The sequence below is a fragment of the Dermacentor variabilis genome, chromosome 5 (genome assembly GCF_050947875.1).
Source record: "Dermacentor variabilis isolate Ectoservices chromosome 5, ASM5094787v1, whole genome shotgun sequence".
Taxonomy (NCBI): Eukaryota; Metazoa; Arthropoda; class Arachnida; order Ixodida; family Ixodidae; genus Dermacentor; species Dermacentor variabilis.
The window spans coordinates 13,896,160-13,918,960 of NC_134572.1; the positions used below are offsets into that span (position 1 = coordinate 13,896,160).

Genomic DNA, 22,801 nt, shown 5'->3' on the forward strand with positions numbered 1-22,801 from the left:
CCCTTGGACTTTATACGGTACATCGCGGCGATGGCGGCGGCGACGGTAGAAATGCGGCTGAAATGTCCATATAATTGCTATCCATAAAACGCTTCCAGAAGTTTCGCTTCAATAGATTGGAATACGTTCAACTGCTCTCATTGTTTTACATTATCTTGGAATATCAGCGAGAGGCTTTAGCTTACAGGGATGTTTGTAGTGATAAATTTCGTTTTTTACGTGAAACAGAAAGTTCAGCGTGATAATTCCTTTTTTTTTTATTTCTGACAACATATCCCATTATTTTTGTCCTTACAGGTCCCTTTAAAATACTTGCTCTTCTTACGCTTCCTCCTGCCTCTCGATTCATGCTTTTTTTTATGTAAATGGAAATTAAAGAAAGAGATGTAGCCGCCTTATAATGGTGACGGCTACTCTTTATCGCATAGCAGAAACAACAAATTCTGTAGTAAGAAAATGAAAAGAAACAACGTCCTAAGGCCGGAAATCGACCGCACACAGCCCTCCCGCGAACATATAAACATAAAGGCAGAGGCGATTCTTGGCCTATCTGCAGTAGTCGGTGCACACTATAGTTGAAGACTGTAACCATTATATTCATCGTCGTTGTCCCCTGTATACATACAACATTGTCCCCTATATACATACGTAGTATTTTGCATATAATGGGGGCGAGTTCCACACTGGAAAAGCTGGCGCTGCCGTCGGCGTGGCGTGGTATAAGGGATCAAGTGGACACAGCGGCCGCGTGGGCTGCTTGGGAAGCTCCGAAGCAAGCTGAAAACTAAAGTTTAATGGCGCACCTGCGCTGCGGTTCTGGTGAAGTGGGGAGGTTTTCCCGTTCTGTGTGTCTGCTTGACAACACTTGAAATCACTATAATAGGTAGTGGCTGCCTTTGAAGACGTCCAACATTGTAATCTACTGCTCGGTGCCGCAGCGCTGGACGCACGCAACGGAGCCCGGTGCTTGCCTTCACATGTACCCGCAGGACAGGAAGCTGCGTGAAGCTTGGATCGCAAAACTTTGAACCAACAAGCAGCCATCGGTTAGAACCAGGGTGTGCAAAAAGCACTTACGCGAGAAAGATTCTTGCTACGGCGTCGGGGCTGCATGCAATGTTCGGCGAGAAACAGAAAGTGCGCTCTAAGACGCTCGTCCGCTCGCTGTCCGGCTGATGTCATGAAGCTTTGGTCTATGAGCTTGCTGATGCTACATACTGGCAAGTTCACTGGAACGGAAAGGTAACGGTGAGAAGCGCATTAAAAAAAAAGGCATGGCATATACTCATGTTTGTGTTAGCGCGTACCAAACAATGAATGTACTTGATTAAGAATAAGCAGCGGGAAATTGCTCGCTGAGAAGACTGATAAAGATACAGTGCGACGAAACTTGAAAAATTAGGATATTGAAACGTTCAAGGATTTATAAGAAAATAAAAATAGAAGATCAAGCCATCGCGACGGCGAACCGTGCGATCCCGTACCAACTTATGAACCCCTACGATCGCTGCATTGAGGCTTCATTCTCTTATGCTCCCTTTGGTTATACAGAGAGCCCACTATAGGAATATATTTCCCGTAGTTCGCTCTCGGCGATTGCCTACACTTCATGCAAGAAACCAGTTCGGGTGACTCCATCGCGGCGACCGCGTGCAGTGGGCGTTCACTGTACCATATGAGATATGAGATAGAATGAGATAGCGTCTGTAAACCATTCTGTGCTTTCTGTTTGCCCAACATTATTAATTTAAAGAAAAAAACTTCCTTCGTTTTGAGAGTAGTTACAGAAATGGCTAGGAGGCCCCCCGCGTAATGTTTTTATCGAGCGCCAACAACCAAACCTATGAGGAGCGCGCCGCGTTATCCTTCATACTACGCAAGCGAGGCGCTTCCGGCAGATGGCGACTCCGTAAGTCCTCGCCGCCAATACTTGTTCTGCTCCTGCCCGTAAAAACTCCGTCTTAATGAGAAGAATCAGGTGCTAATCAGTGCATTCTCTCGTACTTGAAGGTGGCGCGCGGAAAAAAAACGTGCTCAACATGCGTGTCCCCTCTCCGTGCTGAGCGTGCCGCAAAACTTCGGCCGCATCGACGCTGGCACTTGCACGCAGCCAACTGCCGAGGCCATTTGCCCTGTGCGTACATCAGGTCTGGTTTACACAGTCTTGCAAATTGAATATTGCGTGCTACAGAACGAAAGCAAGTCGAACTGAATGTCCAACGTCCATTCGACACCCAACGGAGGTCTGAATATTTAACGAAAGAGCCCTGGCCGTGGACACTTAAATAATAACGAGTTCTTTAATTCGTGCGTGCCTTAATTATTTCTCTAATTGCCATTGCTGTTGTTCTTATTGTTTATCTTATACTCGCCCAGGCCGGCAATTGATGGCACAGCAAAACCCACAATGCTGGGCGCGTTACGAAAATTGCCAGCTATAGCTCCACAGGTAAGTAGGAAGTCCGGTGGAACTCTAAATGTATAGCACGATGCACAGCGATTTATTTCCTTCGTTATTATCCTATGTTCTATATTAAGCCCACTCACTGGAAGTGCTTCGTCTTAACCATACGCAAACAGCCTATAGGCGTTTAATGTCTGTCAGCGGAAATAATCTATATTTTAACCACACATAGATTGTGAACGTGAATGGTATTAACAAGAGATGTAATAATCGTTATTTCTCTTGATGTTCACTCTTTGTCTTGAAGCGTTCTACGACGCAGCTCTTGGTAAATTAGAATAAAAATCGTAGTGCGTAACCCTTTCGATGGGGCAATGCTTTGTGGCATACGTTAGCCATATTGTGAATAAAAGTCTATGCTCTCATAGCTCTCAAATAGGAACTTCCTTAGACGTGAAGCTGAATCTAGCAAAACACATTACATTATTGTTTGGTTCGGCACGTTGCAATGCAGCTCTTCAAGACACACGAGCGTTCAAGCAGAATATGTGCTTTTGCTGGAGGATAAACCTTCTCGTTTGAATGAACACAGTGCCAATAACGGTTACAAAACACTAAGATATGGATTACTCCATGGCGCCAATTTGAAAAGAGACCAGATCTTTCAAATGTAACAAATGGGGACAATATAAGTAAATGGAGTGACAGGAACGACACTGACGTGTCTAAACGCAGACAGTCGCTTAGCAACGTACGATCTTGGTCTATAGTTGGTGCATAGCTGAAGATGTTTGTGGCGCAAAAGATTATGAGAGGAATGAAGAAACGGACCGAAAGAGCGCTCTTTCTGTCTGTTTCTTCTTTCCTTCTATAGCCTATTGCGCCATCACGTCGTCAGCAGACAGTCGCATCTGCAAAGGACGCATTGTTTTTATACCCGAGTGGCAACAATTGAGAGTAATGCTAAGGAAAAACAGGCATGTTAGTGAAAGCGGATTTCTGTTATATTTTCTGCAATGCTGGGTGCATGAACGAAGCGTGCGTGCGTGCGTGCGTGCGTGCGTGCGTGCGTGCGTGCGTTCGTTCGTTCGTTCGTTCGCTCGTTCGCTCGTTCGTTCGCTCGCTCGCTCGTTCGTTCGTTCGTTCGTTCGTTCGTTCGTTCGTTCGTTCGTTCGTTCGTTCGTTCGTTCGTTCGTTCGTTCGTTTACTCAGCGCAATTCCACTTGTTGAATTACTGAAAGAGCTGGTCGTTGATATATGAATAATCGCAATGTCCAATTAGCTTATTAACAGAGGTTTACCGACGCCCTTGAAATTGAAAATGTATAATCTTTACATTCTACAAGTACTAGCCTATGAACCATTGAATGACTCTTTACGAATTTATTTCTAATTTAACTTTGAGTTTTATCGTTTTACAGTGCTTGGACGTGAAGAAAACCCGCAGTGTTTTCGTTATTAGTAATTGCGGTAAATGTTATTTTCTGTATTTGGTAAAAACTTTAATTTCTGTTATACACCAGCCTTTTGCACTGAATTAGGATCGATAAGAGAGTGGAAGGCACGTGAACCTATTGAAATAGACAGCCATGATTGCAGCAGCGGTAGTTCTCCAAGTGTCGTCGGCGCTCACGCAACCCTATTGCTTAAAATTACAACATTTCCCGCTGTCTTTCTGCCGCCATCACAAGAAAATGACATACACGATGCAAGAAACTCAGCCTTGGTCGCACTGCCTGCTGGGTTCTTTCCTCAAATAGCAACGCATGTCATTCCATAGCAAAATTTGCGTAACATACGCGGAGGTAACACGCTCTGATATACCTGCTCGCCACTTTCGTAACATTACGCTAGAGAAAATTACTGCACATAACTGCTCGCGCAAGCCATCCAATAACTATCGGCATTTTGCTCGGGTTCTACGTTTTTTATATGATAGGAGAACAATGCAGGCCTGCTCAGTGTCGAAATGAACCGTCCTCTTCAAGTCGCCAAACACAATTAGAGAAAAAAATGAAAGAAAAAAAGCCATGGATATCAAATAAATAAGACACAGCAAACAGGATTGCTGACTATACTTTGTGTCTCAAACCTACCGGTAAGATCCGCTGACAGGCTACAAATTAAATGACCAAAATAGATTCTGATTCGTGGAATACCGTTGCTTAGAAGTGCTCATCATTAATTCCGCGCTGTCAGATTGACCGGACTGCGAAAGGTCAAGCCGGTATTCTCATTGTGCCAGCTTGCCCACGTCTGCTTTTTCGTCCAAGTTTCGTGTCACAAGTCGCCAAGCGATCATTACTCAGATATGCTTGGCGGCGGTAACATATTTGCGACGGTCACTAAAAAAGGTCACTAAAAAACAGCGCCTTGTCTGTCGTACATGTTGTTCTTTCGTCCTTGTCTTCGTAGCGCTCTCTTTTTTCATTAAGTATGCTCAACCAACTCGCCCACATCATGCTTCTGCTGCTTCAGATTTCTTCTACATTGGGCTCTTTCCTGTCTTCACAAGTTCAACCATGTCCCATCGCCACGTGCATCAACCTCATCGCAATCAAATAGCGCCTTGTCTGTCGTACATGTTGTTCTTTCGTCCTTGTCTTCGTAGCGCTCTCTTTTTTCGTTAAGTATGCTCAACCAACTCGCCCACATCAAGCTTCTGCTGCTTCAGATTTCTTCTACATTGGGCTCTTTCCTGTCTTCACAAGTTCAACCATGTCCCATCGCCACGTGCATCAACCTCATCGCAATCAAAAAGCGCCTTGTCTGTCGTACATGTTGTTCTTTCGTCCTTGTCTTCGTAGCGCTCTCTTTTTTCGTTAAGTATGCTCAACCAACTCGCCCACATCAAGCTTCTGCTGCTTCAGATTTCTTCTACATTGGGCTCTTTCCTGTCTTCACAAGTTCAACCATGTCCCATCGCCACGTGCATCAACCTCATCGCAATCAAAAAGCGCCTTGTCTGTCGTACATGTTGTTCTTTCGTCCTTGTCTTCGTAGCGCTCTCTTTTTTCATTAAGTCACTATTAAAACATTATTTTTAACCCAGGACATCAAAAACCTTTAAAGAATGTTAAAATAAATTTTTTAAAGGCATGTAAGCTTTCTAGCCCGCGCAAACTGCCAGAATTTCTTACACGGTGCGACTGAAAACAACCACGTGCCGTTATGTCAAACTGTGTGGTTCCAAACGAATGTACGGACTACGCCGTAATGAAGGGCTCCGGTTTAATTTTGACCATGTGGGGTTCTTTAATCTGCACCCAAATAGCATTTTTTTTTTTTGCACTCTGCTCCAATAGGGAACATGACTCCCGCGGTTGGGAAAGAAACCCTCGACTTCGTGCTGAGCCGCAGAACGCCATATATGGCGCTTAGCTTCGCTGAGTCACCAGGGCGAGAGACGGCTGTATCTGACGCGAACGGTCTCGTCTTAACGCGCGTACCACCTACGACAGCGAGTTGAGCTGATGTTGTGTGCAGTGACGGCCAATGTCAGTAGTTGTAGTCGGCTTAGAACGACAGAAAGCTGAGCTAGTTGGTAAGGATTCATTATGCAAAATAGAAGTGAGGCGTGCAGACAGGACACAATAGTAGAGAAGTGGACAGCACGAACGGCGTTCGTGTTGTCCACTTCTCTACTCTTGTGCCCTGTCTGCACGCCTCACTTCTATTTTCCATAATGAGTTGTAGTCGGCTACACTGCAGCGAAGGAGTCACCTTCACGAAAAGGTGGGAGATTGAAAAGAGCAACCACGCGACATTCACAAAGTGGTGCGCTCAACGACATGCGCTCGAGGATGTGAGAGGGTAGCGCTCTTCAAAGCATGCAGCACGCAAGCTTCGGCGACACTTAGCTGCGCGAAGACTCAGCACGTGGACTGCAATTCAGAGCTGAGTTGCGTGAACTGCGCGAACCACACACTGCAAAAACATTTTCAAAGCTGCGCGGTGGAAAAGCGAACCTTTGGCTCGGAGCCAATTCCGATTCTTTTATTTCAAATGCACGTGAAAGCAGACTGCACTCATTAGTCACAGCTGTGCCGATGTGAACGTAATTTGTTGAATCTATTAAAGTTAGATTTAAAGGACCGCTGGTAACAAAATATTGATTTGCAATTGCAAAAAAGAAAAAAAAGATGGTCAGGAGGAGGAGGAAAGAAAAGGAGGAAGGGAAAGATGAGAGAGAGAAATATATGTATATATATATATATATATATATATATATATATATATATATATATATATATATATATATATATATATATATATATATATATAGAGAGAGAGAGAGAGAGAGAGAGAGAGAGACAGAGAGAGAGAGAGAGAGAGAGTGAGTGAGTGAGTGATGAAAGGCGATGACATCGCGCACGTGCGCAGACGGTACCACTAAGTCAAAGGCGTACACACATGCCACTGGCACTGCGTAAAAGGGTAGATTTTAAAACATTCAAGTACCAAGTTTACAACTCCATCAATAGGAACTAAAAACAGGTGTTGCAGAGAAAGAGAGAGGGGGAGAGGGGCGAACGAGAAATGAGAGAGGAAAAGCAGTAAGCAGAGGCTTCTGGTTTGCTAACCTACACTTTGAGAACGGTAAGGAGGGAAATAAAGATGGAAAGAAGAGATGAAAAAAAAAGCGAAAGCGCGGGGAGTAGGACCAAAGGGGGAGGACGCGGGAGTATCGGTGTCAGACTAATAAGTTAGTCGGTGAAGAAATTGTTTGAGCTACTTACTACAGCGTCTACGGCGGATAAGTATTCTGGATTAGTTTAAACTTTACATGAAGTCGTTACACTGTCTGCATGATTTCCGCAAAAGCCATATTCATGAATTAGTAGAGTAATTAGCGAATGATTCATGATACACCAATTTTATCCGATTTAGACATACTAGTTGATTCATCCCACCGTACATTCTCACTGGGGAGTTGATCAGTTGGAAACTTGATGCTCAATTCCTTTTCTACTTGCCTGCAAATTGGCTCATTGAAGGTTCAAGTAAAACGTTCTCCAGCACTCGGTGGCTTTTAAATATCTCTCCAAATTAAAACAAACCTTATCATACGCGCTTCTCGTCTTGCGTTTGTCCAGGCAAGAGATTCGGAGGTGCAGCGCGCTTCTTTCAAACGCCAGCTTTCCGAGCACCGAGGTGTTGTGGATAACGCTGAACGGAGTCATGGAGGTGTCACTACGCTAGTGAAGCGAACCGCTCAAACCGCTTTTCTAATAAATAACTCTAATACAAATATCTTATTTCCTGAAATCTTATCAAGCATCATGCGGACATTCAGTATGCCGCTATTTCAAAATTTTCGTAGATATGGGTCAGTTTCTCATTTTCCGCTAGCAATGGTTATAATCGTTACATCTAGCGATTTTCCACCCGGATTGATAGCACTGACTATGAAATGAGTAAATCGCCGTCAGCCAAGAAGTCATGAGACGCTTTCGACCCCTTTCCGTTGTGCCACTTTTGGTGGCTGCATAGGGCCTAGCATGAATATTAAAGACCCATGCAAGTCCATCACGCGGTTTCAAAGTCGCGTGACTCTTGTTTAAAGCTTGTGGGTTTTACCGTGTTCTTCCACTTAGATATTCCAAGTTCAACAGCTCTACGCCGGTGCAGGTGTTCTACAAGAGCGGGCACAGGAGCGGCACTACTGAGATCCTGTTAAAGATATATTTCTTTTAAACTTAAATTCGCTGCCTTTCATCTCTCACGCTCTCTCTGTTTTAAACTTAACCCTCACTGTCGTTAATTTCTCGAGAATTGCCTCTTCCAAGCATTATTTCCTTCAAAATCCAGTCAAGTCAACGGAAACACAAATTTCCAAGTTATTAATCACTCCTCTTCGCAAGCACACACGAATTTTCCATGTCGGCACGGGAGCAACAATATATACCGGGACAACGTAAAGCAATCCGCCCAGCTTTCATTATTTCAAATGTCAATATCCGACCCGTTCGGCCCGGTAATTAATGCCACCAGTGAGCGGCCGCGCCCGACGTAATCAAACGATGCGTTCGCGACGTGGCGCCGTGCGTCGAAGCCCATGCGGCGCAAGCTCGCAACGGCGGCGCGTTAATTCCGCGTTGCGGATTACCGAACGAGAACCTCCGCTCTGAGAACGGAACGGCTTAATAAGTGCCAGGAATAAGCGGCTGCGCCCCGTCGTTCCTCTCCAAATCACGACGCCCGCAGCTCCATCGTGTCGCGTCCAAACTGCCAGAACTGCGCGTGTTCCAAGGAAGCTATGACGTCCGTGGAGCGCGCGCAATGCACCCTGCGAAGCTTATGAATACGCAGCTTGGCAAGATGAGGTGGCATTACCTCACCAATACTTTAATGCGAAAGCATTATATGGCTCACCAAGCGCCTGGAGGCATGGCCGGAGATGATGCAAACAGTCACGCGGTCACAGAGGCGCGATCGTGCCACAGCTCCGATGCCGCTCGTCAATTCCCATACTGCCCCTACCTCTGCGAAGGCGCTGACGGCACTGGCCCACTGCCAGTCGGTGCGGTGATTTCAGTGAGTTCTGTCGTATACGCTCCAAAAGACGAACTTTCGACTTATCAGTCAATAGCTGCGCCCAGCTCCTTTGGACGTCCAAGCAAGTACGTGAACGAGGCACGTGGTGCGATAAATAATGTAAGGCAATGGGAAAACAATATAGTGCACTAACAACTGCACAAACGTAGGTTTAAGTTACTGTATTGACTTTCGGTTGGTTGTTTGACGTCACGGCTGAGAGCACATATAGGTCTTCTGTTACCTATAGTCGGTCATGGCTGCACAGGCACGCAACTACAGCTGGAACAGCTGGAACAGAAGACCTATATGTGCTATGGGCCGTGACGTCAGACAACAAACTGACAGCCAATGCAGTAACTTAAACCTACGTTAGTGCAGTTGTGTGATGCTCTGGCTCGACGTCCCCACGGCCTTGTATGCATAGCTGGACCTTCAGCCCGTGCAACATTCTCACGGACGCTTGAATATGGGAGAAAATGCATTACCTCCTCACCATGCTCGACGCTATGTAGGGTGTCCCAGATAACGCTAGCGAAGCTGTTCAACGAAAAAAAATTATTGAGAAACACGATGCGAGATGCGATTTTAAGGCCGACGGTGTTCGGTTGTCGGAACACTGCCTACCGAGCCCCGTAAGTCTTATACTTGTATCTTGCACAGTGCTATTCAAATCTTCTTTTTTTTTTCGTTGAACAGGTTGGCTAACCTGAGCCGGGTCACGCTTATAGTGCGGTCTTGGAGACTTCTGAATGATTCAGCGGGACTTTGGAAACCCGCGTGTATCGGAGGGGGAGCCCTCGGAGTATAATAGTCTGGTGGCATCGCCAACTACACGTATATATATATATATATATATATACCTTTAGGCATCGTAAGCGATGCTTTTCATACTGCAGGCGCCTTCATGGAGCTTTGCTTGCAGAGCAGATAGTGATGTGGAGCAGTTGCTCACGTGCGCTCGCAACAGTCGTTGAATATCTCGATCTACGGGCAAAACTGAGCAACATATAATGTTATATAACGTAGGACATGGTACTGTATCATTCTGCGCCTGAACGCGCCTCTTCCCTCTTAAGCTGCAATGTATGGGCTTTAATAAACGAGGAATATACAGGCGTCGTAGAATAGACGCGTCGTCGAAGTGCTGTTGAGAGTCACTCAGGAGAGGAGTGCGCGCTGTCCGATGTGGGCCCGGACTCGAAGGTCGAGCAAGCTGACGCAGTTCGTTGCTTCAGCAATGAGCGACCATTTGGACTTCGTCCGGACGAAGCCCGAGATTTGATATCCACCTTCCTCCGCATCCTCGCTACAATGAACGGCGCGCAAAGTAATCCGCGCGCCTGGAAATGGGGGGCTATATAACTGGCTGTATCACTCTGGTCGCATGCCGAATACACGTATAACGTCGGACGAGCTATATATACACGTACGCATACACGTCCGCGTGTACACGTTGGACGCCCGACAACTGCGCCTCTTCCTTCCGCGCGCCGAGCATCTTTCGCAAGGGCAGGCCCGAAATGAAAGCGTGCCCGGCCCTCGGACGACGAGTGTCCGGGGGAAGCTTCTCTCGATTGAGCCATCGTTGTGCCTCGTATGCTCTCGCGCGCAGCTGCGGCTATCTTATTGACGCAGGCTGATCGCACGGCTCGCTCTATTCCTGTCGTGGCGCACAGCACGCCTGCTGCCGACACACACACACACACACACACACACACACACACACACACACACACACACACACACACACACACACATATATATATATATATAGATATATATATATATATATATATATATATATATATATATATATATATATATATATATATATATATATATATATATATATATATATATATATATATGTAAGCGACGAGCATAGAAGCAGCGGAAAGGCCGTTCTGCGGGAAATTCTCGGAAAAAGAAATGCACTGCGTCGTATATACAGCGTGCAGTATTAAAGCCGCCAGAGCGTCGTCGGACAGCAGCTGGGACGAGAGCTGGGCGCCGCCCGCTGGCGATATTGAAGCGCGGGAGACGACGGCGAAAGTTGACTCGGTCGTGCAACTCATCTCAGACGTCGCTCCAAGCCCTTCGCTTATTCGTGCACGTTGGAGTTTGCGCGTGGCTGCTGCCGTCTTTCGAGCCGCCAGTGCCGGGAGGCAGTCTCGTATAGCACTGTAAGAATTCGACTAAAGCGAGCGCGTAAGGAGATCGCGTCGCCGTTTAATTCGAACACACTCGTAATAACATTAGCAAGCAAAACATCCGGTTATAGCGACAACCTAAGGTTCTACTTCAGAATATTGGCTAGCCAGGCCTTTTGGTACGAACACATTCTTTAGCAAATAGCACGAATAACGGGAGACGGAAAAGAGGCACACGAGACGTACAGGCGCTGACTTCGAACAAGTATGCTTATTGCGCGAGCGCTGAATATATAGGCAGGGAAGTAATAGTAAAAACATAAATGGCGTGGAAACATGAGAAGAATGACTTGAGATTGGAGGTGGGCGGAGATCGGTTAAATTTGCAGATACGTGATTTCCTTGTCTAATAACTGGATGCATGGTGAACTTGTGCATGAAGGACCATGTTGGATGGTGGCAAATGCTTCGATAATTTCACGCGTGCGCTGGTCAGCGTGCTTTTGGATGACAGTGACTTTTCTAAAATATGGGTAGATTTACATGACCTGCAATGCAGAGCAAGATTGCTGCTGCGTTTTTGTTTTATGTTGTTGGTGTACTTCCGGAGGCGATCATTGAGCCAGCGTCCCGTTTGTCCTACGCAGGAGCGTCCCCTCTTCAAGTATTTCATAAACGGCTCCTGTCGTTTACTATTACTTCTCTGCCTATATATTCTGCGCTCGCTCAATAAACATACATGTTGGAAGTCAGCACCTGTGTCGTGTGTCTCTTTTCTGTCTCGTTATTAGCGCTGTTTGCTAAATAATGTTCTACAGGTGCGTGTCGATAATAGCAGTGAAGACCACGATACAGACGCCTAAGGCGAACACAATACAGCGGGCATACAAACAAAGCATATTGACGACAGTCAGCGCACTATGCATTATTGCAATCGTTTTCCGCGCGCAGTGAAGTGGAAGAGGAAAAGCAGCACGCCGGCAGCGCGGGGTTTTTCTTTTTCTAGGCTTCACTCTCAATTTATTGAAAATATGAGATCTTTGGTGCGAGAACTGTTTACATGTGTTCAGTAACTTCGTGCAGCCTATTGCGTTTCGTTTTGTGCTACACGATCATAACCCTATAATGATTACCGTTAGCAACTCAATCTCAGGTAGCTAAAGATGATGGATATACATATCACTGACAAACATACACACAGTCAGCAAGACAGAAAAGTAGCAAGTACGGTAGTTGTTAGTATGGTAGGTAGTTGTTCAAGCCATTGTGAGATTAAAATGTAATCTACCCATCGCAGCCACATACATAAATGCATCTTTAAAAAAAGTCGCAAAGGGTACTACCCTTTATATGATGCATTTATCAAGTGATTCGAAGAGAAAGGATGCTTTTGTCGTTATATGCGTGTCGAGTAGACACAATCAATAGTTCATTTCTAAACTATCTTGCCTCGTTTTAGAATGCCAACCTGCGTAATGACCCTCTTTTCCTTCTTTCTTTTTTTTTCTGTCTGTCATCAGTGAAGCAAATCTAGATGTACAAATTTTGTGACGGTTCCAAGCTTGACAAGTCACGAATTGAAAGTGACAGTAAGATATGTCACCTACGAGCAGAAATGTTTTCAGGTATGTTTAGTGATACATCCCAACTGTCATTGGAAATCGCAAATTCAGAACGAGGCCCTTATTCGCCCGCACTCACGGCCGTCTCTTTTCACCTCAGTTTGCATTCTCCTTGTGAGCCTCTCGAAGTAACAAGAAGGCTCGCAGAAACAAATCGGGCTAATGTTCTGCGAATAGTTAAAAAGATAAGTCAGGTGGACATTTGAGCTAGTTGGAAATTATTCAACTTTGCCTTTACGGCAGCGGTGAGTCGCCTTGCTTCTGTCCCTCCTTTGAGGTGCTCGAGTCAAATACGAAAATTGGTAAGGACGTTCTCTACGCATGCAGTAAGTGCCTAGCCTCGGGACATCCTGCCCGCACAAGGCGTGAGCAAAAAGTTCGACTGTATAACTGCGTCGAGAATTGAGCGCTGAAGCAACAAAAGTTGGCTACTGTCGAAGATAATCACAATAGGCACAACGATGCCGCAGCGGATAGTTCACTGGACATCTAAAGTCTGTCTGGACCGCTATCGCAATGCTACGCAAATCTTCATTGTCAATTTTTTGCTTTTATTTACTTAATTTTATTATCAACTTATTTGGCTTTTCTTATTCTTTATTTACTTGTGTCTAACATAGAGAAATGGAGTAGCCAAGGCTCTCTTCACACCAATCGACCGAGAACAGTACTGTCGGAAATTATTATAAAAATTCGTAATTAAGGCAGCGTTGACTGAACAACGTTAAAGCCAGCACATTTATGACCCTTGCTGCCCTCTTCATTACTCCACGCGGACTGCCACCGCCTCGTCCGTTACTGCAGGTGGAGTGAGCTTCGCAATTAAGTTGGGCAGATAGGGGCCAAGAAACTTAAAGCGCCAACGTAGTAGAGGTAATGCCACGCGATAGCTTCACAACGTACGACGCGCAGGCAAGAATCAATCGATTGAAGTGCGAAAAACTCCAGCGCCTTGCTTTATTTGTGCTGGCGACTACTGCACACTGCAGGACAAGCAGTATCCTAAGAATACCGGCACGCGAACGGACCAATGAAATCGCGCACTCGCCTCCCTGTTGTTCCATCTACGCAACCATTAGTGTTAACTGCTAGGTTGGCGGATGACCGGGGCGGGTACCGAGTCTACCGCGCCTATAGTGCACCTTCACGAGAGGCGGTCCGTTACACGCGTCCATGTGTGGCCAGCGGAATCGACCACACATTCCGAGAGAGTATTCAGTACCAGAGATTGTTCAGTTAGAACCGGGCGGCGCGCTCCGTGCTGCAACATCTAGGCAATTTTGAAAAGTGCGGTGCGCGTGGATACGAATCCGGTGAAGGGAGCGAAGGAAGGCTCGCGTTTTGGGGCGAACACAACTTGCGTAATGGGAGCAGAGGATCTGCATTATACGCTGTCCCTCAGAAGCCCAACTCCGAATGTTGTACATCGCCGCTGCTAACACGCGTGTGACCTGAATTCGCAAAGCGCTGTATAGTTGTAACCAGACCCTTGGTCCACTGCAGTTGTACGATCGCACAAAGCTGCGTCGTGGGCACCAAACGTGTACGAGGGAAACATAAAGCCATGAACATGCTTACGAGTGTCGCGTGCGTTTAAAGCACTGAAATATGTTTTATTGCGATAAGAACTTTACGGTCACTCCAGGCACATTTTTGCCGTCACCCCCCCATGATGTTCCGTATAAAAACTAAGGGCGATAACATCACCTCCACGCGCCGTATGCTGTATGCACGGGTGAAAGCCTGCGAGGGAGAGCCGACGATGATGGCTGAATCTCTCACGAGCAAGGGAGGAAAGCGGGGAGGAACGCGCCGTCTTCTGGCGCGAGCAAGGCACCGGGGTGAGGGGAGGGAGGAAGGGGGGGGTTACTCCGGCGGCTGCTGCGCATGACGTGGCCGCGTGCGGCCGCGCAGACCCTATTTTGAAGGCGATCTGCGATGAGGAGTGCTGATAGCTTCGTGTGCGCTATGTTTTCGCTGCTTAATTCGCGTTGAAGCAAGGGGCAGCATGAAGGTCAATTCGCTCGCTGCAGCTGCCGCGTTTCCTCGCTCCAGCGTTTTGACAGTGAGCTTCCGGGGGAATCGAGGGAGATGTGTTCACATTGACTTGGCGCACGTGACACCATGCTTGTTCATTTAGTTAGTAAGCTAATGTTTACAAGTTTATACGACAGGTAAAACTGCTATCCTTACTTCGTATAGCTGTCAACTAATTTGCTATCGCAATCGATGGTTCACCTTCCAGGCGAAACTGCGACTTTTTTGCGCGCCTGCTTATGTGATCGCTTTTGCGCATATGGTCAGCAGTTCTGAAGACTCCTATGGCTACTGTTACCGCAACGGTGGCATCCCAGTGCTAGTACCTCGACATTTACCCTAATTCGACCATTAAGTACCTCTGAATAATTGATGATGCGCTGTATGGACAAGTGCTGTCTATTTGTGCCACGTGACGCCAGTTTCTAGCACGCTCGACTTTAGGTCGACAGCGGATTGCGCTATTGCGCTGGTCAAGAGCTTTGTGGCAATCGCAAAATGCTCAGAATGGTCCATCTAGACAGCGTTACAGAAAGACTAGACATGCCAGCTAAGTAAGGACGGGATAATTATGTTGACTGCGCTTTAAGTGCATATGCGCCCCGCGAAGGGCACAGTACTGAGCTATACATGCATTCACTAACATACATACATACATACATACATACATACATACATACATACATACATACATACATACATACATACATACATACATACATACATACATACATACATACATACATACATACATACATACATACATACATACATTCATTCATTCATTCATCCATCTATCCGTGTCTTTTCTTTATCTTTATTTTGAGGGATACGTATTGCACGCCTTACCGTCTGAAGAAAAAAGATTCAGTAATGATAACCCACCCACAAGGCCGACAATTTGCATCTTTGATTAAGTATAACGTCTCTATTTTCTCGTTCTCTCTTAATGCTCTTAATTGAGTAAATTTTAATTGTGTCGTATACGCCTAAAAGAAATCTTGTCACCTTCTGTGGTGATTGATACCAGTTCTCCTTGATTACGTAACTTATTGCAACACGGACACATAAATTGTTAAGAACACCTTCCTAAAGTAACCGATATAAATTACCTCGAGTGCGCCCTGAGGGGGCATTATGTAGCAAGAGCTCAATTTATATTTTCATAGAGTTGACATTGTGCAATGAATTTACAATAGTATACATATCTTAAAACTCGACTCTTAGCTATGTAGATCAAAACGTGTAGGTGACGTTTGAAACATGCTCCGTCGGTCAAAAACAAACCGTACCTGACATGCTGTAATATTCACAGCGACACCCATAGTGTATGTGCCACCAAGTGCATTAACTAGAGCATTAACATGCTATTTGGCTAAACGACTAGCACGATGCTGCATCCACTTAAGGTCCTAATGCAACAGCAAATCAACTTATTTCAATTCAATTCAGTTTATTCATATCGTGGAAGTATGGAGCGACCTGTGAAAAACGCGAAACATTTCGGTTTTGCCGGCGCCAAATCAAGCTACTCAGACTATTGACGGTCGTGAAATCGCGCGGTCAATGCGACTAGTCGTAAGCTTTTACTGCGCTTTGTGATTCACTTCTGAAGGACTGTATAAAGTTCCGAGAGTGCTAATGCCGAGCATCCACGTTAATCTCTACGCTATCCTATACTTTGACCTCTACGCTAATTCGTACGCTATTCACATCACCTAGAGCGATGTGAAAACCTTTAAACATTAAAGAGCAGCCACGTGCACTGTCGGCCAAGAGGCTTCATGTTCAAAACAGTAATGTGTGTGTAAAAGGAGGCTATGGCACCTTAAGACAAAGGACCACGAGATCAATCGTAATCGTCACGAAAAAAGCAACTATTCCTATACTGTGCTGTTAAGTATCTCATTTGCACTTCAAACAAAATGCTAATTCAGTAAAAACCTTTCATGAGAGTGAAATAAAGGCAGTCGGGAACGGTTAGTTTGTCAGTGAAAGGCTCAGTGTTTTGACGTATGTGCAAGTATTTCAATAACAAAGTGGCTTGTCGTAAATAGTCATGCGGGTCCATCAACAGCTGACTAAACAGTTGGACTGAAAAAAGAAACGATGGGCTCTGTTTCCAATTCCCCGAATCACAGGTGGTCCGTAAAGTCGGTGCACACTTTAAGTTGACACATAAGTTCCGAAGTTACATTCGTTTGAGAAAAAAAAAACTTCGTTACTAAGAAGAGGAGGCGAAATTCTTTCTTATATGCAAACTCGTACAGACAAATCAGCTTTGTTGTAGTAGGGACGTTTTTATTTTTTCTTCTTCAAACTTAATTTCTCCTTTCTTTCTTCTTTTTCTATGCAACAGCGAAATCGAGTAGCCGAGGTATTTTATTTTTTTACCACAATCTCTCCACAACAGCCCCTTTATAACAACCGCAGATGGTGGCGTCATTTAGGACAGTCCACAGATGCCTAAAATTGCGGAAGGAGCTTTCGTGCGTTAACGCACTTGTGTGGCCTCCAGACTCGAAGAGCCCTGATTTGACATTACGCGTCCTCTTCCTGCGGTGCCGATTGGAAGAACAGGTTTATCGAACCAGTAAGCCGACTCCGGATTACCTCGATGCACGCATTCAAGGAGTCCTCAAGAACTGTCCATTGCCATATCTGCAGACGTTCATGGATGGTATAGCGGAACGGCTTTGCGCAAGCCAGTGGTCAAAGCTGGCGCTGAATTGTTAATCTGCGCTGCACAAAATAACATTTGTTTCCTGGAACTATACATGGTCAACAGATACCGAAAAAGCGGTTTACAAGCGTCAAGGTTAAAGTATATTACGGTGAGACAGGGGATGTACTTTCCGCAAATCAGTCAATTTTGGATGTGGACACGTCCACCAGTATGACTGATATTTATCGTCGTGCATTAGTGTCAACAGCTGCTCAGGTACGATTCGATCTGTCCAGTGTACAGGTATAAAATTATGGGTTTTGACGTGCCAAAACCACTTTATGATTATGAGACACGCCGTAGTGGAGGACTCCGGAAATTTCTACCACCTTGGTTTCTTTAACGTGCACCTAAATCTAAGCACACGGGTGTTTTCGCATTTCGCCCCCATCGAAATGCGGCCGCCGCGGCCAGGATTCGATCCCGCGACCTCGTGCTCCGCAGCCCAACACCATAGCCACTGAGCTATGTACACTGGACCCGTGTACAGTTATAGTGCACCCGAAATGCAAGTTTCCGTACATCTGGTTCACTTTGCGCGCTCCGCACGTCACAGTGCGCAGTGAACAGCGAAATTTCCGCCACGACACAAACGGTAGATCGCGTGCGACCGAGCAGTGAACCGAACAGAAAAGCATTTTTAAAAACTTGTACAAAAGAAATTACCCGCAGATAGCGTTGGCCCCCAGGCACTGAGACATATAGTCTTCAATACCACACCACGCAAAGGTATCGCTCGACGGTATTACTTCAGACACACACACATGAACAGGACATGGCCCTGCGCCTGCCTCCACCCGGCACGTGGAAACAACCGCATTTCCACCCCACCACCCGCAGCAAACAATCAGCTCTCCTCCACTTGGCAGATTAAGTGAACTCACCACTTCCCGTAGTATATGCTCCCATAATTAAAGCCCGCTTACCAGGAGCCAGCCGCATATAACCGCCAGGCGTGCAGACACGAAAGCTTGTCCCCGCGGTTCCTTGCTCTTCACACGTAAGGATTTGTTTTTCTGTTATGCAGCATAAGACAAATATTAGTTCATCTAGGAATGGCCATATATAAAGGTCAGTAGTTAGCGCTTGTTTGTCTGCGTCCTTTCACGTCCTCCACGTTGCAGTTGCTTTACGGTGTGGCCCTGCTTTGCACCCGACTTTGGGAGCGCAGGGTTCACTGTCTCCCCCTTTTCCTCGTTCTATTAGATCTTCCTTTCTCCCCAGTGTAGGGTAGCAAATCGGGCGCTCGTGTGGTTGACCTCCCTGCCTTTCCTCTCCTTGCTTTCTCTCTCTCTCTCTCTCTTAAAGTAGCATCGGATGTACATAGTCACTCTTCCTGATCAGGCATTCAGTGTTCTTGCCGCCCATTTGGTTTCTGCAAATGAGGACTAAATAGTAAAGTTGACTGCTTGACTGTGCTATTGTTTAATGCTTTCACAATTAATTACTTTGTCTCTTTAATATTTTCGTAAATCTAAGTTTTGTAACCCGAAGACACATGCTCACACCGCAAACAACAGTCATAATGATATTATTTGTTAATGTACTATCAGCACTCATTAATCCTATAGATTCAGCTCTCCAGACAGTTCGAGTTTCTAATGCGGCCACATGGGAAAAATTACCCACGTCTATTCCGGAAAAAAAGCTTCAGCCATGACTACATAAACGCATAGACGCAGATAACATTCGTAGATTTTTTGTAGGTTGTTTGATTAAGCGGCAATGATCACCAAGATTATGGAGAACGCTTTGATGTGCGAACACAACGCTACAAACAGTAAATAATAATCACATTTGATAAACATAAACGCTGTCAATGCAGTGTTTATAATTTATGCCCCTTTGGTTATATCTACCCGCACGGAACATTACAGACAAAATTACGTCATTATATATATAATGTGTAACTTAACGCTTGTTTAAAGTAGTAACTGTCATTTACCGTAACAGTATGTGCGAGAAAATGGGATCCTTTTCGTAAAGCGCGAGAACATATTGAGCAGTAAACAAAGCACACAAAATTTAATACAGTCTTCGCATGAAAGGACTCAATGCGACTTTGCACTCTTAAAAAAGTTCGCGCCCTTTGGGGCTTATCTTGTCCCACAACCGTAATCATCATCTGCTTTGCTTGCGTTTCCTTTTTTGAAAAGCTCTGCGCTCGCTACTTTGCCGTCGAGAATGCTATGTCACGCTGATAACGCACACGCCGTTCGTGACCTGGAAGTACCGTGCTCGAAGCGTTGAAAAACGGAAACGCAGGCAAGATAGATGACGATTATCGTTTTGGGACAAGATAAGCCCCAAAGGGTTAAATCTTAAGAGCATATGTTCTTACATGCATATACGATGCACTGCACAATAAAGCGGCTGAGAAACCCATTTTATCTCGATATGCGGGATGTTTGTACTGCTGCTGCGTGAATTATAAACAGATTGTACAGAGACATCGGAGTATATTTTAATAAAAGTTAAGTTCGAAGTAATCGTTAGAAAGGTGAGAATAGAAAGAGGGAAACAGAAACACTTCGTTTCGACGAATCTCTTATGCTGAGCCTCGACTAGCTTCGAAGACGCCAAGAAATCGAGAAAAAGTGACGAGGTTATCGCCACATCGCAAGGGAGATGTTAAGGAGCGGCCATATCCAGGGATAGCGAAAGGCAGCGATGTCCTCTTGCGAAACACGGTGCGCTCGCTCGTTTCATCCATCCCTCATCGCTTCACGCCAGTGCCCAGTGGATAGCAAAGCCACTCACCGCGCGCGCAGCTTATCGCAGGCTCACGTCCTCACCTCGACTCCGTCTACGCCAGTCTCGCCGGAGCTATAATTAGAGCTCCTTATCTCCGGTCCATCTAGCTCATCCCGCTCTTTTGATCAGCGATAAACACGAGGGTTGGCACTTGCTCGAGTGAGCAACGACGCAGTGGCTCGATGTCGCCACTGCATCCGACGGCTATGGCGCGATGCTTTATAGAAAGCACGGATGCTTAACGGTAAACAAACAATCCGGATGTGCCTTCATCGGCAACGTATGGCGAGTAAGAAGCTGTCCTCACAACGGTCGCGTGTCTTCTTCAGAGCCATATGCCAAGATTTTTGTGTAGCACATTTGCTCCGGTGGAAACAGGTTGTCCCGGAGAGTATATTCGTTTCAAAGCGTTATGTACTTCGTGAAGCACAGGCTTGATTTCCAGCTACTTAACAGGGCCACAGGTGTGGCGCTTGCTTCACGCCAATATAGTTTAATAAAGCAGGCACCGGCAGCGGTGATAATCGGGACATGGAGCTGGTCCCTGCTTTATGATCTCGTTTGGTTTCATTGTATCAACGTGCCGCGCCATCACAACCAAGAACGAGAACAGCGGTCGCGCCGGCAGAACGAGAAGCTAAAGAAAGGAATAACCATGCCGCCGACGACGACAAACGGGAGTCGGGAGGCAGAAGAAGAAGCGGCAACCCACCTCGGCAAGGCAGGGCCGTCGAAAGGCGTGGTCTCGTCACGACGGGACCTCCTCGGCAAAGGGGACTGTGGCGCGAAGCTGTTTTTACGCAACCGCCCGCCGCCGGTTGTCCGCTGCAGACGACGCAGCACCGCCGCCGCTTGACGTCGTCTGCTCTCCGACGACGAGGACGACGACAGCAACTCTCTCCGGGGCCTCTTCGCTACCGTCGCCGGTGGCGCCGAATCCAAAGGCCGGCTGCACCGCGTTCTTCGCCGTTGAAGGGAGGAACACGGCAGCGACAGCGCCGGGCAGTCTCACCGGCGGCCGGATTCACCGAGGAACGGCGGGCGACGGGCTCAACACGGTGTGCCACAGACGGTGGATGGTGTAGTAGCAGGTGTGCCGAGAGTTACGTGTGAGTGGTTTCGGTAGGAAGTAGGGAGGAAAAGCCCGCCTCCTGTCTCTCTCTCTCGACAGCCCGAGCGGCCCACCCGAGGCAGCGCTATGCGCGGTGCAGGACCTGTGGCGAAAGCAGCACTATGCGGCGGCGGTTATAGGCAGCAGCGCGCCGCCGCGACGAGACGCCGAGCGCCGGCGCTGAGTGGCGCTCGCGAAGTCGCCGCCGAAGCGCGCGCGCGCTAGGCGCTGGCGCGCCGGCGGCGACGCGCGCTTTTTGAGCGTCACCGCCGACGTCAAAGCAACGCAGTTCTGTTTGTACGGCCAGCGTATTAATAGGTAACAGCGGGGGTGGGGCATTTGCGGAGGCGCCAGACGTTTGCGCGCATGCGCGAGTAAGAGCGGTTGCGAGAAAGGAAATGTAGGGACTTTAGGCTCCTTGAATATATGACTGCCTAGGCACCACGGAGGAGTTTCTTAGCGCGTGTTGTATGCCTTTTTCCCTAGGCGTGCCGGCAGAAGTCGTAGGGCGCGGTAGCATTTTTATAATTGCTAGTAGATACAGCGGGGCGTGGCGTTTCTCGAGACGCTCGACGTTTCTGCGCAGGAACGAGTAAGAGCTGGTGCGAGAGAGAAAACATGGGGGGCCTTTGCTCCTTGAATATCTGACTCTGCCTTAGGCACTACGGTGGAGAACTTTATTATTAAAGTATGGGGTTTTACGTGCCAAAACCATTCTCTGATTATGAGGCACGCCGTAGTGGAGAACTCCGGAAATTTCGACCACCTGGGGTTCTGTAACGTGCGCCTAAATCTAAGCACATGTGTGTTTTCGCATTTCGCCTCCCATCGAAATGCGGCCGCCGTGGCCGGGATTCGATCTCGCGATCTCGTGCTCAGCAGCCCAGCATCATAGCCACTGAGCAAGCGCGGCTGGTGGTGAAGTTTCTTTACGAGTGTTATAGGCGTTTGTCCCTATAGGCGTGCCGGCATTGCGGAGTGGGGTAGAGTTTGTTATAGTTTTTACGCTCGGACGCTGGCAGCCGGCTCGGTGAAACAGGTGAACCAGCGCGAACTGACTGATTGCTGTGTCTTTATAAAGGTGCATCGGACAGACTTTCTCGTGCGTGCGGTGCTGGTGCTGAGTCAGTCGTGCCGGATTATAACTTCGTCGCGCCTTACGGCAGTTTACCTTGGAAGAAAAAAGAGAAGAATAAAAAGCTTATTTTCCCGAGGGAGCAATATTCGTTTAGTAGAGGCCGGGTCTGCTCTCCTAGACTTTTCAGGAGCATTTCTGAGTCGTCCCCTTTGAGTGAAATAAACGCAGAGCGTCTTAGCGACCACGGTTGAACGCGATTTCCTGACGCCACGCCGTGTGGATTATTGGCTTTGCGTCTCGTCTACGTTAGGTTACGTTAGCTTAGGTTTAGGTTAGGTTTACGTTACCTCACGTTAACGTTAGGTTAGCGTAAAAGGCGT

The 22,801-nt window shown here is 46.8% G+C and overlaps 1 protein-coding gene across 5 annotated transcripts in view; it reads right to left on the reverse strand.

Annotated features, from left to right (window-relative positions):
• The window catches only part of Dgk (diacyl glycerol kinase 1), a 650,907-nt gene extending 629,440 nt beyond the window's left edge, over positions 1–21,467 (reverse strand). For all 5 annotated transcript variants that reach the window (XM_075691755.1, XM_075691752.1, XM_075691754.1 and 2 more), the window contains exon 1: positions 20,945–21,467. The gene's annotated coding sequence lies outside the window, so the exon portion shown is untranslated. The remainder of the gene's footprint in view (positions 1–20,944) is intronic.
• Between the last annotated feature and the right edge of the window lie 1,334 nt (positions 21,468–22,801).